General features: G+C 39.9%; 1 protein-coding gene and 1 pseudogene across 14 annotated transcripts in view; both read left to right on the top strand.

Annotated features, from left to right (window-relative positions):
- Nucleotides 1-16158, top strand: part of ATP8A2 (ATPase phospholipid transporting 8A2) — a 574503-nt gene that overhangs the window by 331203 nt on the left and 227142 nt on the right. The window lies entirely within an intron of this gene.
- Nucleotides 5591-5690, top strand: LOC119866019 (annotated as a pseudogene).

The following is a 16158-nucleotide window of genomic DNA, read 5'->3' as shown; positions in this document are numbered from 1 at the left end:
TAGGAGAGACCTCTCCCAAGAAGAAAGTGACTTTGAAGCCAGTCTTCAAAATGGAGTAGAAGTTAGCGGAGGGGAGAGATAAAGAGTTGGAGGAGTATTTGTCAGGAGGAAAGGCAGGGCTGTAGGACCATGAATGGTTAGGGGATGGGGCATGGGCATTGTCAGAAAGGCAGAGTCTGGAAAGGAGCCTCGTTAGGCACAGGGTGCTCAGGAAACCTCTTTTTTAAAGAAATGAGTTTGGAGAAATAAAGAGGAAATTATGTGTTTGAATTATTAGTTTACTTTGCAGCCCAAATGTGGAAGAGGCTCAGAAAACCAGAAAATAAAGTTTAGGCATACACAGGAAAACAGACAATTCTAGATATGGACATAGTGCTCCCCTCAGAGTCCATTACTATTAAGTGTTTTTAGCAGCTTTGTTGAGGTATGATGCATATTCTAAAATGGCACATACTTAATGTATACAATTTGATGTTTGGACAAATGCAAACACCCATGAAACCATCACCACGGTAAAAATAATGGACATATACCCATAACCTCCTAAAGTGTGATCAGGAAGCCTCTGGAATGGTATCTACTAAGCTTAGGCTTGTTCCTGAAGGGAGGACCCTGAGGAATTCAAGAAAGTGCAGTAGGAAGAGTGGCCTTATGAGTAGGGCAAGGCTACAGTGTGGACAGGAGTGGAGACCAACAAACCCATGGTATTTCTTCAGATTTTCTTTAATAATGAAAAGGAAATTAAGACAGTTCTGATCATTACTGAAAAGAATGAATTACTTAAGGTAACTGTGATATTGTCTCTTTCGTTTCTGATCAGTGACATCTAAGTTTACTTTTAAAATAATTATTGATGTGTAAAAAGGGCTCCTCCTCATATATATAGAATTTCTTTTTTGAAACAGTTACCCTGGAGAACCATAGAAGTCCTTTTGGGATTATATTGGCAGTCTGGTGGAGTAATGTAGTAGCAACGTAAGGTCTCAAAGGGTATTTAATCAGCTTTTGTTTTTAAGAATTTATTTGCTTTCTCGGTATAATAGCAGTACCTATTTTCAATGTGAAACAGAATAAAAATGAAAGACTAATTCTAAATCCGTTCTTGTCAGAGAAAACTACTTTGAATCATTTTCTCCTGCACTTTTATCTCTGCATGCCCACGTCTATTTAGTGCGTGTCCCACATGGACACCACTGTACGTGCAATCTCTCAGCTTGCTGTCTTCGTTCAGCAGTATACAGTGGATATGCGTCCATGGTCCATGGGGACATATTTTAGATCTATGGCATTCTTAGAGGCATTGTACTTATGGATGGTGCTCTTGGGGCTGCCTTAGGTCTGGCAGTTCATCTGCGGATCTGCTTACTTTCTTAGCATAAATTCTCTCTGTTAAATTGCCTATTCAGAAGTTATATATAGTCATATATATGTGCACAGTAGATTAGGGTGCTCATTTACTCACACATCAAGATGTGTATATTTGGTGTATTTAGTTGTTGTTGGTTTTTTGTTGTTGTTGTTGTTTTGTTTTGTTTTTTGGTATATTTAGTTTTTGACAAACTCTGTTCAAGCTGTTCCTTTCTCCTGAATGCTCTTTTGTCTGGTTGACCCACCATCTCCTTCCATTCTCTTCGAACTAGCTCAGAGAAAGATATCTATGGTTTTTGTTTTGTTTTGTTTTTCTGACTCACCACCTTTCACTGTGTCATTGGCTGCTTGCTTAGGTTCCAGCTGTCTTCATGTAATGTGCAGCTGGTTGGAGTGGTGCATAAATAGGTCTTAGTGCTCTTATGGGAGCACACAGTACCAGTCACAGCATGTGTAAGAACACTGTGTGAGCAACAAAGCAGGTAAATCTGGGAAGTGGCATCATAAACAGACGTGGATGATGCACATTGGGACTTGCAGACTGAGTGATGACACCCAGGGGCATGGCCCCTTGACTGTCTTTGGCTCCACCCATCCACATGTAGAAAACCATTTTTAGCTTATTCAGCCACCCAGCTCAGTACTGATTCATATGAATATGAGCCAGACACTTCCTCTTATCCTTAATGAATACAGTGCTCTGCCTTTTAGAGCACTGTGTTAGCTATAAATTTGGAGACTCATTCTAATGAGGAAAGAGTTTCCACAAATATTGTCTGAGTGCCAGCCATGTGCCAGGTCTTGAGGTGAACATTGGGGTATGTTGCAAATCAACGAATGTGGTGTGCTGACCTTCGTGGGGGGATCACAGAGGAAAAATTATCCTCTGCGTGGAGGAGGGATGGCCTCTGTGATGATGTTTCCCAGCTTCTGTCTCAGAGACATGCTGTCACAAGAACCGGCAGCCCTGCAAGACTCACACAGTAACATTCTGGAGTGAAGCATCTCCCTGACTGTGTGAAGGGTCTCCTTTGCCACTGTGCTTGGTAGCTGGGTGAGAAGAGAAGGAGAGGAGAAGGAGAAGGAGAAGGAGAAGGAGAAGGAGAAGGGAAGGGAAGGGAAGGGAAGGGAAGGGAAGGGAAGGGAAGGGAAAAGGAAGGAAGAGAAAAGAAAAGAAAAGAAAAGAAAAGAGAAAAGAACAGAAAAGAACCACCTGCATCAACACTTAGCTCTCAAAGTTAAAGAAAAGTCTGTTTCCTTAGTTAACATAGCATCTAGAAGAAATAGGGAATGGCTATTTTTTAATTACCATTAAAGTGTATTAAGCCAGCCTTCGTGCATACTTTTCTCTCCTTCAGTCACTCAAGGACTTGAAAAAAGAAATTGCTTCCCTTGCAGTCAGCATCACGTGTATATGACTTACTCCAAGAACCATTAGACATACTGCCGATACCATTTGACTCCATCAAGATTGAGAGCCTCCAGTTTATCACTGTAGCACCTAAAAAGCATTAGGCTAGTGTTACAAATCTAATTTAATTGCCAATGCATTTATATTGGTTAACTAGTATGCTGCAGTCTATGTGGCTGGATTATTTAATATATTTTTCTTTGTTCTATTAATGACCTGGACTTCATTACCTGCCAATAAAGAGTTCCAGAATATACAAAGAAAGCTGACAAAGAGTATTGGTGGCTTATTAAACTAACTGGCCCTGACCTCTTATCGCTTTACTACTGCTCAGATTATCAGAGAATAAGTCAAACAGAACATGCTCATTGCCATGCTCGCTGCCCAGACCCATCAGACCATTATCTTTTCAGGGAGCAGTGGCCTTCTATTTGCTTCTTAGGCAAGTTTCAACTTTAAACATTTCAAATGGAAAAAACTCTATGTGATTTTTTTTTTTTTTTTTTTTTTTTAGCTTTTACTAATCTGATTGAATGGGCTTACAGCTAGCTTCTTAAAAATCAGCCAAAACAACAACAACAACAAAAAATCAGCCAAAACTATCTTTTCAATAATGTTGAGAAATACTTTTCTTTGAGTAAAAATTAATATGTACAATTTTAAAAGAACTTTACCTAGAGGTTTGGAGCTCACATAAAGCCCTAGGTAAGTGAATGTCTCAAAGAATTGGCTGATGTCAAAAAGTAGGCAGAGAAATCATAGCTTTAAATTTTGTGCAGATGAAATATAAACAAGTTCAAATTTTAATTTAATTATTTTGTAATATTATCATTTGAGAGATAAAGTGCTTTTTAGATTTTATTTTTTTACTATAACAACAGATCATCTGTGATGTGATGCTGACTGAAAATGGTCATCTGTTGGAAGGGCTAGTTCTGTTTTTGACTTATTCATTGGTGTTATTTTACATGGGTAGGCTTGTTTGAAATTTGTCTTCTATCAATTTCTATACCTTTTCTTTGGGAAGAGTAAAATGGATTATAGACTTCCATTTTATTAATTTTATCCCTATTGGGTTGTTTTCTGTTTTGTTTCACTTCGAGAGACAAGAGGAAGAGGAAAAACTGTTTCTAGCCCATGAATGAGAATCATACTTCCATGTTTGGTACTGTTTTAGGGGGGATCATGCTTGTGGTGGTGGTGTTTGTAACATGTTCTGATAAACAGCTGACATGATTTTACGGTATGAGGGCAGACTAAGCTAATTACACAGTTCTAATTATTCAAAAAAACCCTCTAATATTTTTACAACTCCATCTTCAGAGGTAGGCTTTCCCCAGTTTAACTCCCAACTTTACCTAGGGACAAAGCTTCTGAGAATGATGTGTTGACCATTGTTCTCTGTTCCCATTTGCTTGCTGCTCTAAGCCCCTGTGTGCTCCATTTCCCTCCCAGCATCTAGCAGAACTGCTTCTATTATTTCTGCAATGTGATCCGTGGAGGTAAACTTAGCAGTAGCCATTGTGCACTGAGCACTTTGTTGGATGTATGGACAAGTAAAAACTGAAGACGTAATCTTACCCTGCAAGAACTCACAGTCTCATTTTGTTTACACACATTCATATTCAGTATGTATGAATATTAGTGTGAATCAGTATGCAATTTAACAGTTTTGGATATAAAGAAATTATGTAAAATTATATGTGAAAACAATCTGATACAGGACTTTAAGGGAGTTGGTGGTAAATTCAAATAGGGACATATGAGCCAAAATGTTCTTCTCTGCTGTTTCTCATCCCACCTCCATCCAGAAATCCTGGGAGACTCTGAAGCCAGTAACTTAGGGGAGGACCTTACTAGCCAGCACAGGCATGAAGCCTGGATGGTGTCCTCAATGGGAGAGGTGATGAAGGCTGGTTGGCATTTAGCCAAGAGTCAGGTAGAAGCTAAGATGGGGTTTTTTTTTTTTTCCCCATCTTTCAAAATGCTTCCTCACCTTCAGCATTTATTTGGTCTTCATGACTATCATGTGAGGCATGTGGCAGTGGCAAGACCTTCAAGCTAAAAGCAAGAACCTGATCCTTCAGGTAACTTTGTGGGGCTCTTGAGTGCTGGGTGTAGATGATCCCTTGCCTGTGCTGTGTTCCCCAGCCTGGCCTGGCCCAGTGCCTCAGCAGAACTCTGTGAGCTTCTCTAGTGATGTTTGTACAGTAGCAGAGTGGCTGAGCAGAGAGACCCTGGGTGAGAGAGCTGCGGTTAGGCACTGTCTTGGCCACTTGTTGGGTTCTTTGACCTTGGGCACACTGTGTCAACCTCTTTGAGCCTAGTTTTCTTGCCCTTGAGTTGGTCAGGATGACACCACTGATTTCTCAAAGTGAGAATTAAATTAGCTAGTGCATGAAGGGTGCTTACCTCGGTTACTGATGAATAGGTAATGTGTGTTAAATCAGCACTTGTTGCTGCTGCTCCTTTATTATTATTATTGTTGTTATTATTATTTATTATATTTATTATTTTATTTTATATATTATTTATTATATATATTACTTTATTATATATTATATTTACTATTTTATTTTTATTAATAATAATAATAAAAAAGAAAATATTTTGCTTTCAGCCTAAAAGTATAGGTTTTTTTTTTTTTAAGATTTATTTATTTATTCATGAGAAACACAGGCAGAGGGTTTCCCTCTCCACAGGGAGCCGATGCAGGACTTGATTCTGGATCCCAGGATCACGACCTGAGCCAAAGGCAGACACTCAACTGCTGAGCCCCCCAGGCATCCCAGAAAGTATAGGTTTTAATGCTTGCTTTGGCAGCACATAGACTAAAATTGGAAAAATACAGAGATTAGCATGGTCCCTGCATAAGGATGATACATAAATTTGTGAGGCATTCCATTTAAAAAAAGAAAAAGCAGTATATTTAGAGCTTAAGAAACATTAGAAATCTTCATTGTTGGTCACAGAGGAGAGAAAACAGAACCAGGGAGGGTGAGCAGAGGCAAGGATGCCAGTTCTGCCCTATCTGTGGGTTCCTCTCACTTGAGGAATTCGAGCATTCTCCACCATCCCTCTGATCACACGTGGTCATTGTTCCTCTGATCACAAGTGGTCATCACCTGAATTATGTCCTCCCTTCTCCACAGCTCAAACTTGGAGCACACCGAAAACCTGAAATAGAACTAACTCAGGGAAGGGGAAGATGAGAACTATTATTTTAAGAAGGGTAGAATTTTCTTAGCAACCCACAGGATCATAAAAGCTTTCCCCACGTGTAGGTTAGTATCACCTTGGACCACAGGCCACAGAATCTGGGAGTGGGCTGTATGATTGGGGGGCGGGAAGCAAGCTTTATTGGGCACAGTACATACTTTTATCACCAGTATGTCCCTGGAGCCCAAAGGAAGGCCTGGCATGCCTTTGTCACTTTGCCTTGGAAACTGGGTTACTCTAAGTGGGTGATAGGTCATTTTGTTATATTGTTTAAAAAATTATGACACCAAGGGTATCGCTACTTTAGATTCTTTCTATAGTATATACCAATGCAATTTAATGATGTACTATGCATTCGTGTGTGAGAAATAAAAGGAAAAGAGGATATTCACCCTAACTTTGTCTGCTATGACACTGCTTTAGCCTTTCCTATCATATTCCCTTAGTTGAGGCTCAGTTTGTTGATGACTCCTATTCTCAACTTGAGTGTGGGTATAATTGCAAGATTTAAGTATTTCTCACCTTCTGCATTGCATTTCTAGACTTTTATGCCTTCTGTATAAAGCTGGGAACCCCTGCTAAAAGTGTTCCTGAAATGTCCCCTTGACTTCTCCGGTTTCTTGGCTGGAACTTTCTTCATTCTAAACTCCCCTCTGGTTGTAGATCTAATCCAAGCAGGCATGTGTGTAGCTAGCTCTGGTCTTGAGCTCCTCTACAAGCTCAGGATTGGGCTCTCTGCCCTGACAGCAGTGTGACCTTGCTCTCTTGACCACTGCATGCCATTCAAGGTGAATGGGGCAGGTGTTGGTAGCACTGACCCCACCTACCAAACCACATAATTGGCAAACTTGATTTTTATTTTTTTTTTATTTATGATAGAGAGAGAGAGAGAGAGAGAGAGAGGCAGAGACACAGGCAGAGGGAGAAGCAGGCTCCATACACCGGGAGCCCGATGTGGGATTCGATCCCGGGTCTCCAGGATCGCGCCCTGGGCCAAAGGCAGGCGCCAAACCTCTGCGCCACCCAGGGATCCCCGGCAAACTTGATTTTTAGGTGGTGGCTGTTGCTTATAGGAGGTGGTAACATGGTAAAGGTGGTAGTTAGTGTACTAATTGACTCTGAAAAGTGTAGCTACCAGGTGAACTTGAAGGTTGAGATTTGGGCTTCTCTGAACAGGCATTGTAATGAACAAATACTTTAACCTTTCTTTTTCTTTGATCAAAACTGAAAGATGATCATTATTCATTTAGTATGATAAGTATATTCTTGAACATGAAATACAAACAATTAAAATTAAGAAGGAAGACAAGGAGAGCTATGTTTGAAGTCCAAAACAATCATTGAAAAATTGGTAATTCAACAGACATTTGTTTGTTACCTACCATATTTGATGCTATAGGTTTTAAAGATGAGTAATAGAAATCCCTAAAGCCAGGTAGCTAATAGCCTAATTATGGAGACAGAAATACACAGCCAACCACATTTCAGACCAGACTTTATCCAAAGAAGTGTTACTATGGTAGTCTTAATCAATTAGAAGAGCAAGTTACAAATTAAGCTTGCAATAGATTAAGTTGACTACTCCTATACTTAGCTGTTATCATTAATTTCTCCTGTGGGTAGAGTGTCTTGGGGCTCGTGTTCTCTCCTAACATAGACCTTCATGTGATTGGTCACTGTGCCTATACTCACCCCTTCCTCACCCAGGCCCCACTATCCCATCCACCTGATGTCTGTAGATATTTCTCTGTCACTTTCCAGGACTTCTGGAAAATATATACATCTATAGCTGATGTATAGAACCAGTAGGAGTCATTTGCGTGTTCTTCTGTGGCAATGGTAGAATGCTGATGCTTCCCCCACCCCCAATAGACTTTATTTTTTAGAACAGTTTTAGGTTCACAGCAAAACTGAGTGGAAGGTACAGAGATTTTTACAACATGCACAGAGCTTCCCCCACTATCAACATCCCCCCGTACAGTGGTACATTTGTTACAATCAGCGAACCTACATTGACATATCCTTATCACCCAGAGTCCATAGTTTATATTAGAGTTCACTCTTGGTGTATATTCTATGGGTTTGGACAAATGTACCCCCAGAAAAGCATTCTCATTTCCTGCTCTTGAGATCAAGAATTAGCAGCTTATTAAGTACAGGCTCTAGGTTTGAGTAGGAATATATGATTCTTAGAAGAAGGAGCTTTGTCTAACTTCTCTGCATTTCCACTCAACAAATTCCACTCTCAGATTTTCCAGTTTGAGAGAGTGGGGCACATGGTGTTTGTCACTGCCATCCCTGTGGCTTTTAAGGTTCTTGGTTGCTTGGATTAGGCCTGGGGTAAAAGTCAAGAGGCAGACAGGCTGCCCCACTTTTTCTGGAGTACAGGTAGTTACAATTTTGCTTATTTATTGGATTGGTAACCAGATGACCTTTGTGACAGGTGAAGGGCAGGTCTAATTAAAATCATTCTATTAAGCATCTTGGTCGTCATTTACTTTCAGTGGTGCATGAGCTCATGATGCTTGGTCCTGAAGGAGCCATAAGCTTGCTCTGAAATGTCAAAACTCAAAGCCTTCTCAGGTTTCATCTTGTTCTATTTCCTATTCCCACCATCCCCACAGCAGAGGCCAGGCACGCTGTTTTGAAATACTAGTGAAATTTGCAGTGGAGAACAATAAATGTATGTTAACTCCAAGGAAGGCAGACACTCCTGAGAGAGTTGTTGGGGGCTTTAATAAAGCATTTCAAGGAAGCAGAGTATCGAATTAATGCTTTTTGTGCTAAAAACATTAAGGTATTTAAATGTGTTATTCTAATCCCTGTTTCAGCCTGGGAACAGAAGGATCTAATATCTTTTATTTAAATCCCAGCCTTCCTAGTCTGGGCCCTTCTTTTCAGCCTAGTACAGGAAGAAACCGACTATAGCCAGTTGACTTCAGTGAATATAAACCCGTATGTAATTCACAACATACGACCTATTAAATTTTTACATCAAATGCGGTTGCCCTGATCTTAATATATTCTATATCATTTAGTGGAGATGTTAGATTTTCAGAAGCTAGACTCCTGTCTGAGCGCCACTTTAATTGTTCTGTTTCCTGGACATGCAATAAAATTGTCATGGACACAAGTACAGATGCATAAATTCTGAACCCCCAAGCAGGGGATACTTATTTCAAAGTGAGCCCTTTCTAGTTGTGGAGTAAACTGATCTTGGGCAGACAGGGTGTCCTCCCTTTCTCAGAGAGCCACTCTGAAAGCCTCAGCTGCGCGGGCAGCATTTATGGCCAAAGCGCAGGCAGGATCAGGTTATAAGGTTTTTGTTCAGTGAATAAAGAATATCAAGTTCCCTCACAGCTCACAACAGTATGATGGTTGATCTCTACCTCCTAGGTTGGATAGAAGAGAATGCTCACAGGACAGTGGAGGCAGTCAGCAGTCAAATAGTAATTAAGATCAGTGATAAATATATTGCCTCATCTTCAAATCCGTCATTAGGGTTTTACCCCCTTGAAAATTCTTGTTTGTTGAGATGTTTTCTAGATTTTGAAATCAAGATTTAGGGGCCATATAAAGGTGACTTCAGGTGACTAGAATATCTAATCATAAAATCATTCATATTTAAACTCTGGGTAATGCATCCAACATGAAAGTGTGGAATACTTTGAGTAAGACATTGGCAAGGTTGTTTTTCAAGGCTCGATACTAAAAGATAGGAAAATCAAGACCATATTTTGTGCAATCTGTGTGTGTATGAGTGTGTGTAACACAGATAATTAGTGACCCCTTAAGATTATAGTATTGTTAAATACTGTAGGAGTCAAGCAAACCTTTTAAACAACAAGGAAATTATTACTAGTAATTGTTAATATATTGGTATAGTGGTAATTTTATATAAATCATACTTTTAAGGAGCTCTCACATTCTATCCCACTCCCAGCCTGTCTGGCTACCCCTCCTTTTTCCTCCCCCTTTGTGATAGAGTGTGAAGGAGAGCTCATCTCTTGTTTCTGAAAGTTGAGGTCTCTTCTGGAGTGTGGAAACATTTAACCTTAGTATTTTTTTAAGTGAATTCTTATACCATATTGAAAATAATCTTTATACTTTTAGGACGCTATGGAAATTTTAAGCTTTCTGCAATTTGAATTTAATAGATGCCCAAATATACATGTTAAATTCTAAAATGACTGTGGAATTACACCACCAAGATATAAAGCAAGATGATGACACAGCTACCTATTTGTCACCTCACCTGGCACAGTCAGACTTGTGACATTGTGCCAGCAACATGTATTCAACCTTCAGTACATCTGGGCTCTTCAGTTACTCAGCAGATCTTGTGGCATATTGGCCTGTATTTCTCTAGGATGGTTGGATTGTATCAGAGTTCATAGTTATTTCATGCAGATTTCTATCACCAATAATGAGATATAAGTCCATCATTTTACTCAGCCAGCGAGTTAAATGCCTATTCTCCTAGGCACTATGTTGAAAAGTTATTAATAGTACAAAGGTATATAGGTATTCAAGATTGTGATAGAAGATAATTTTAGACTGAGTTGCCTGTGCAAGAAGCAAATATGTGGTGAGGTGCTTAAATATAAAGACTTTGTTTGGATGATTTGCATCGCCGGACATCCCTGAGTCCATTTGAAAAGACTTGGTAAGCCAGTATGTGTTAAGCTCTCAAAGTACTTATGCAAGACGATATTCAGGGGCTGTTGGCTTATTGTAGTCAAAGCATTAGGATCGAAAGAGGCAGGGGGAAAAAAGTCCAGGCTTATGTAGTAGCCCTTCCCAAGAGAGCCCTATATGAAGCCAAGGATTGTTGCCTGCTACATGTCATTAAGAGCTGTCACAAAAAGCCTATAATAAGCCTATAATGTTTTTAAGGATATTAGAAAACAGAATCAAGACCACTGGCATATTTGATTAGGAAGTTTGCAGTGTCCATCCCCAGACCACGGGAATAGTGGGCTGTTTCTAACTCCTTTCCATGGATGATAACTTTAGATCTCACAGAGGCGCATATTGTTTTTATATTGCTTTCATTGTTTCCATCTGTGAACTGAAGAGATCTCTCAGAATTACACACCAATAGCATTGTTCCCTTTTATATGAAAGTTAATGTTTTTTTTTTTTTTTTAAGATTTTGTTTATTTATTCAGGAGAGACACAGAGAGAGAGAAAGACAGAGAGAGAGACAGGCAGAGGGAGAAGCAGACTCCCCTTAGGGAGCCCAGTGCGGGACTCCATCCAGGTCCCCGGGATCACGTCCTGGGCCTAAAGCAGACACTCAACTGCTGGGCCACCCAGGTGTCCCAAAGTTAATGTATTTTTAAGTAGAATTATATTTTTTCCTATTCTTCCTAATTATCATTAGAGATATAATTAGTCTTAGAATCATGACTTTGGGAGTTAGTCACCATTTATTGAACATTTGCCATATAAATTGACTGGTTTAGCATTTAGGTTTAGCATGCTAAACCAGTTGGGAAAGGAGGGGATGTAGATGGGGAGGGAAACAAGCACATCCCCCATAGTGGGTATAATCATCACACTGGACACATTGAGTTTATTGAAAGAGATGTACCTGCTAAATAATTCTGGGATCAATTCCTGAAACGTTGGTGTCCATGATATTCCTGCTTATGGTCTGTCATCTGTCTGCTCTTTTATGAGGCAGCTTTTTTTAATAAGGTAGTGGAAAGAATGGTAACATCAGTCATGAAGCATTTTGTAGGAAACCTCAACTTTTATATTACCAACAAATGTGGTTTAAACTTTTCAAGGATGGAAAGAAATCCTTCCACAGGAGAGCCTCCACAACATCTGAAATTTTGTAGGAAAAGCTGGGGTGGGATAGAACCCTTCACTGCTGAAGCAACCAAAGCCAGAGACGCTCATCCCTGAGAGTCTATATGTTGCTCATTTAGCAACTAGGTGTATGGTGCTACCCTCTCAAACCCATTTATCTCATGGGTGATTTTTTTCTCAGTAAGCACTCAGTCTGTTTTTGAGAAGGTGTTCTGCTCCAGCCACAACCCAATGAGGCCGCCTCTTGGTCAGGAACTGAATTTTTAAAATAAAACCTGAACCACATCTTCAGTTACATCTTTGTGAGGCATTGAGACACTATCTTTTATGGCTTCTTCACATATAAGATAGCTCCTTGCTATGTGTACATTTTTATGAAGGAGCCCTTGAGTCTACTTGAGAACCACTGAGTGAGTGAGTTTAAATTTCACTTCTTTGTGCCTGTGGATTAGCTAGCCTCAGGTACCTATTGGGTTTGCCCAGACACACCCTTCTGCCACCCCCTCTCCCCTGCAACCTCGCATCTGCCACTCTGCTCTAGGGACTGTCCCAAGCTGCCAACATGATCTGCTTTTGGAGCTAAGGCCTATGGTAAGATTCAGTGAGACTGAGACATGAGATTAAATTTGAGAGTCACATATTTTGGGTCAGAGCACAGGGATTGAATGTTCCTGAAGGGCAAACTATCCAGGAGGCCTGGACAACTGGCCCTGCATCAATGCACTAAATGCGTCTAAGGAAAGAACATAGGGTCGGAGTAGGTGTTGGTCAGTTACAGAAGCACTTATTAAACAAATATGTAGGAAGTTTAATTGTTTTTAGATTTTATACCTCTATATTAGGTGTTCATATATCTATAAACTAAGATTTTTTAAGATGTTGCAATCTTTGAAACATCTAGGATTATTTACTGCTATGAAAAAGTATATTTTAATTTTTTAATGAAAGAATCTCTTTCATAAGGATGCTTTCTTTAAGTTAATGGGAAAATGGAAATTTTCATAAATTAAATCATAGGTATTGGTTTCTGTATCATTAAAAAAATAAAAAATATAAATAAATAAATAAACTTACAAAATCCTGTAGACCATATTTTGGTTAGTACTTTCACCCTCTTATGTGGAACACTTAGATTGGAAGACTTTTATTTTATTTTATTTTATTTTATTTTATTTTATTTTATTTTTATTTTTATTTTTTAAAAGATTTTATTTATTCATGAGAGACACAGAGAGAGCGAGAGAGAGGCAGAGACACAGGCAGAGGTAGAAGCAGGCTCCATGCTGGAAGCCCGACATGGGACTCGATCCCAGGTCTCCAGGATCACACCCCGGACTGAAGGCGGTGCTAAACCGCTGCACCACTGGGGCTGCCCCTTATTTTATTTTTTGAAGGATTGTATTCATCTGACACACGCAGACACACACACACACACACACACACACACACACATACAGTGCACAAGCAGGGGGAGCAACAGGCAGAGGGAGAGGGAGAAGCAGACTCCCTGCTAAGCAGAGAGCCCACCCTGTCACTGGATCCCAGGACTCTGGGATCATGACCTGAGCTGGAGGCAGACACTTAACCAACTGAGCCACCCAGCCACCCCTGGAAGATTATTTTAAGTGAAATTCCAACCTTATTTTGTACTTCCTAGATGGGAGTTAAAAGCAAAAAATAACCTGTATATACAAAGCTTGAAAGAAGGGGATGAGATTCAGTGTTCCTGCTAATTGTTTGATGTCGCTTTATGAAAATTTTGCATGTACCTTGTGCTATAATAAATGTAAGCCTAGCTAATTAAAACATTTGAACAAGAGAGATCTTGTGATCTTGTCCAAGTCAATGTTGACTACTTCAGCGTTGTCCATAGGCAAGCAGCATTGTTAAATGTGCACTTCTGAATCAGAAGCTATATTTTTACAAGTTCTCTGCTCACTTAAAATTCGAGACTTACTGATTTAGGCGAATGGTCTTCATACTTCCTTTTCTGTCATAAAGACTTTCTATATGGAATAGAGAAGTTTGAGAGTCCAATTAGTAGAAGTATTTAGTGAATCTGGTTAATGAGTAAGTGTTGTGGCTCTAGTTGAAGTTCTCTTGGATAGCCCTGGGTGGAGTTTCTTATGACTCCCTTGACTGAACTGAGTTTAGTCTACAAATCAGTAATAGAAGTCTACCCCTCTTTGACAAATGAGAGCTCTGAGACGGGAAGGGATTTACTTAAGTTTGCTCACATGATATTGCAAATTAGAATTTAGAAACTTATTCTGAGACTAGGGCTTTTGTAGATCAGATAAATTAATGCATGATCGTTAATTCTAGAAGAGTAGTTACCAAAGGTCCTACTTCAGCATTATACTTGAAATAATTTTAGAAAATAAGTTTTAAAATTTCAGGAACACAGGGGTTCCTGAGTAGCTCAGTCAGTTAAGTGTCCAATTCTTGGTTTCAGCTCAGGTCATGATCTCGGGGTTGTGAGATCAAGCCCCACGTGGTGCTCTGCTCTCATTGTGGAGCCTACTTAAGATTCTCTCTGTCTTTCCCTCAGCTCCCCCATCCTCCATGCTTGGTGTCTCTTTCTTTCTCTCTCGAATAAACAAGTAAATCTTTAAAAAATTTCAGGTACACTTATCCCATAAAATTAGATTCTCCAGGACTCTGAATTTTTTCAAGTCTCAAGAGGAAAACTTATTTTTTTGTGTTAGAATCTATTGTAAGCCAAAAAAGTAGGTAGAATATCTCTCCAGTTGATTAGAGATCTTTGATTTTGTGTTTTTATTCATAAAGCACTAAAACAGGTTATAGAACTGTCCCAAGTGCCTAGCTTAACTCAGATGTGGTCTGGAATTCTTATTTTATAGGGTGAATGTATTATATGCTGGGAATATTTAAGTGTGGCATGTGATTCCAGGTTACAAATTAAGATTAAAAAAGAGCTGGTTTGTGCTTCATGGCAACTTGGCATACTAAAATACTATGTATGGTTGAAGCGTAATGATGCCTATTCAGTTCTGTAGAAATTAGCTGTTGGACATCTGTTTTTGAACCCCTCGTGTGTGCTAGAATTATATTTTCTCAAGGCATCACAGCCGAGGGCATAATAAATCCTTGATGAGAATTTCATGCTTCTAAAATGCTAGGATATGACTCAGTTTATATACCCCAGTCAGGTTCTCTCTTTAGTCTTGCTTTTTGGGAAAAGGCAGCTGTTGGACTTTCAGAGATTTTGCTGCAGCAAGCCATCAGAACCATGACTCGATTTGCCAGAGATTCAAAGCCCAGAGTGGTAGATGTATTGAGCATATTTGACTTGCTACTTGCTTGTTGGTTTAGCTTATTGCTAAACCCCTTGACAAAATAGCAACATCTTTAACCTCAGAGAAAACCATGGATTTGTTCAGCAGCTTCTCCATTCTACCACCACAGCTCTTCCAACCTCCCATAGCACCATGTTCCCATGGTTGAACTTTCTGTCCTGTGGACTCCCCTCTTGCCCTGTAGACCTCCTGTTGCTCTACATCACCTCAGGCCACCTGATACAGAGACCAGCTTCCTCAATTACTGAGGTGGCATGTGGGATCTCAAGAAGTCACAGCCACAGGCTACCCAGTGCTATTTAAGTGTCAGTCTACTATGCCCTGTGATATGTCAGTGGACGCAGAATAAGAGTTCAAGATTAAATGGTGGTGAAGTTCTACTTCAGCACATGAATGATTGTACCTGAAGACTGAGCAATGTAACCAGGGAGAGAAGTGATCAACGCAGAGGTTCCCAGATCCTCAGCATTCACAGTACCCCAGTGTCTCAGTAATTCCTTTGCAAAGCCCCCAGGCCAAGAAATAATATGGAATAGTTTCTGTTAGGAAGGGGAGGTCAAACAATTTAAGAATTATTTATGTCCTAACAACTTAGCAGACATTTGAAACAATAATGCACGTAGCTGGAAAGAAATAATACTTTCTTTCATCCTTAAATAGCCATTATAACTTGCCAGTGCTATGGTATGTGCACCTGTTGAGCTTTGCACACCTTCTCAAACCTTGGAGTAAGCATGAATGCTGCATCCCTCATTTCCTATTCCACGATGATTTTTCACAAGTTATTTGCTTTTTATCATAGCAGCCGTGAAAACTCAGTGTCACAAAGATGTGTCATAAAAAGGAATGTAGTTGGGTGCCTGGGTGGCACAATCAGTTAAGCGTCTGACTCTTCGTTTCAGCTCAGGTCATGATCTCATGGTCATGAGATCGAGCCCTTTTTCCAGGCTCCATGTTCAGCAGGGAGTCTGCTTGAGATTCTCTTTCTCTCTGCCCCTCCCTCTGCTCACTCTCTTTCTC

This window comes from Canis lupus, chromosome 25, assembly GCF_011100685.1.
Source record: "Canis lupus familiaris isolate Mischka breed German Shepherd chromosome 25, alternate assembly UU_Cfam_GSD_1.0, whole genome shotgun sequence".
NCBI classification, from domain to species: domain Eukaryota; kingdom Metazoa; phylum Chordata; class Mammalia; order Carnivora; family Canidae; genus Canis; species Canis lupus.
This window is presented reverse-complemented; position numbering and strand designations above follow the sequence as displayed.